General features: G+C 39.3%; 1 non-coding gene across 1 annotated transcript; it reads right to left on the reverse strand.

Annotated features, from left to right (window-relative positions):
• Positions 1-1,786: 1,786 nt before the first annotated feature.
• LOC111896381 (small nucleolar RNA R71) lies at positions 1,787-1,893 on the reverse strand. Its single transcript, XR_002851879.1, has one exon. It is a non-coding gene; the product is annotated as a small nucleolar RNA R71 (small nucleolar RNA).
• Positions 1,894-2,725: the final 832 nt, after the last annotated feature.

Genomic DNA, 2,725 nt, shown 5'->3' on the forward strand with positions numbered 1-2,725 from the left:
ATTTTGAGCAGAAGAAAGGTTCTGGAAAAAGGTTTTCAACACCAAAAAGAGTGAAGGTCCATATTTTGGTTAATTAGGAACATGTTTTATTACACTTTGATTTGTGTTAGTGTGTTAGTTGCTATGATGAGCAGCTGAATCTAGCTACTCTTGTTTAGCTAGATGAAGCTTCTAACTTATGAATAGCTTAATTTTTATGGATTTATTTAGTTGGTAAAAATTGCTTGTGTTTGATTTGCATTACCTAGCATGCTTGTGTTTGTTTCTCTAATTGCTTGATTACATGTTCTGTGTAGCTTAGTGACCATTAACTGCATGAACTTGTTTACCTAATGATTTAGTGAACATTGAATTGTTAGAGCTAGGATTGACCAATCTTAGTTAGTAATTAGAATAAATAAACTTAGCTGTGCTAGAGAACGTGGATTGTGACTATAATTGCGTTTATATAATAAATCTTACATAGCATATTTATATTCATAATTAGTTATGTGTTTAATTGTGTGTGAACATACATAGTTTGACATGAATTAGTTAATTATTGGTAAAGTTAGAACTAAATTACTAACACAATTAAAACCAACTCGATAATCCATAATCATTAGCTAACCAAAAGGAAGAAGTGGATTCAAACTAGACAAGAGTGTGTTTTTACTTAATGAATTTGAGTTAAGTTCGTCTGATCTTGTAAAATCAGATAAAACCCCCTTTTAAACTTGTTAATAATTTGGTTAATTTAATAGTAAGTAGATTAATTAGTAACACCGTTCCGTGTGATCGACACCCAACTTACCCACCCTATACTGTAATCTGACTATGTACACTGCCTATAAGTGCATAGTTAGTTTAAGTTTGTTAGGTTATAAATATTAAAATTAGTGGGCACTTTCGTGCACATCAAGTTTTTGGCGTCGTTGCCGGCAAACGGCTTAGTTCTTTTAGCTTATTTATTTGCATTAAATTAATCGATCATTCTTGTGGAGTAAAACCCACAAAAAGTTAATTTTTCAACAAAGTTTAATTTTTATTTTAGTCACAGAGTCCACGACGTGGCCAGATACGTGCCACGACGTGGCCACTTAGAACTCTGAATTTTCAGTTTTACCTTGTTTATTGAGTTTATCTGCAGGAGTTCATGACCAGAGGCTCAAACACACACTTGGTGCCACCACTTGAAGATCCTGAGTGTGCAATTCACAAGAAAAAGACGCCCTTACAAGAATTCAAGTCAACTTTTTCAAGGAAGTCAGGAAAGAAGACAGGAGAGTCAAGTTCATCCTCAAAGCACAAGAGCAATTTTGAGCACTTGGATCAAATACCCGTCCAAACCGAATCCGAATACGACACTGAGCCGAAGTTTGAAGAACATACTAGCGAACCCGAGAACGAGCCAAGGAACGAGATGGCAGCAATTGAAGAGATGTTCATGGGAGCTTACAAGAAGCGGATTCGAGAAGATGTGGGTCCCAGTTTAGTCCAACACGCAATACCTGCCACTGCCACATTCGAGTTGAAGGGGCACATCTTGACTGCACTGAAGGATATCCCATTTTTTGGGAAAGATCATGAGGATGCTTTTAATAATCTAGATGAAGTCAACGACATTGTGGATTACTTCGATGTCTCAAATGTCAACAGAAACACCGTCTTACTTAGGATGCTTCCCATCACTTTCAAAGGAGCTGCTAAGGAGTGGTTAAAATCACTTCCACCGGGTACAATTACCACTTGGGCTCAAATGCGTGAGCAATTCCTAGACCAGTTTTGCCTGCCATCCAAGATAGCCAAACTCAAGAAGGCAATAGAAAACTTTGAGCAACAGTCGGGGGAGTCATTATACGAAGCATGGGAGCGGTACAAGGGCTTGCTCAGAAATTGCCCTCAGCATGATCTAAATGTGCAACAAAAGATGTCAATCTTCTATGATGGGGTCAACGTTATGATGAGACAACTCTTTGACTCTCAAGGACCTTTGACAAAGAAAAATCCAAGGGAGGTCAAGGAGCTGAATTGAAGAATTCGCGAAGCACTCTCGCGAATACCACAACCCTAGGCAAGATGGAATCAAAGCCGATGTAGGGGCCCAAACCGAAAAAATAGCAGCTGTAATGGCTATGCTGAATAATTTGGATCGAAGGATAACACAAATGGACCAGTCAATACATGCCATAAGAGTGGGTTGCGAGAGATGTAGTGGTCCACACTTGACTAAAGACTGCAATTTAGATGAGTTTGGGAACAGAAAAGCTCAAGTGTGCTACTCGAGTGGGGATAAGTTTGATGAGGACTAGAGGAAACCGAAGAAGGAGTGGCGGCCATATGAAGAGTATAAGAAGCAAAAAGAAGAGAAGTATAGGCAGACAGGTCGAGGCTTCTATCAAAAGGAGCAGCCACCAGCCGAGAAGAAACCCGATCTAGAGACTATGTTGATGAAGTTTATGGAAGCTTCAGAAAAGAGACACGGTGCCATTGATTATGCTATTATTGAACAGCCAACTTTAATAAAGAATCAGCAAGCCTCCATCCATAACCTTGAAGTAAAAGTTGCTCAACTAGCCACTCTAGTTCATGAGAAGTTATCCCCGAAAAATCCCGAAACGAAGACCCAATCTCATGTAATGGCCATAGACACTGAAGAAGAAGCCATCTCCGAGTTCCTGGAGGCATTGGAAGAAGAACCACAGCAGCCCGATCCAAAGCTAAAGAAGACCAAGCTCGAAAATCT

This window comes from Lactuca sativa, chromosome 4, assembly GCF_002870075.4.
Source record: "Lactuca sativa cultivar Salinas chromosome 4, Lsat_Salinas_v11, whole genome shotgun sequence".
NCBI classification, from domain to species: domain Eukaryota; kingdom Viridiplantae; phylum Streptophyta; class Magnoliopsida; order Asterales; family Asteraceae; genus Lactuca; species Lactuca sativa.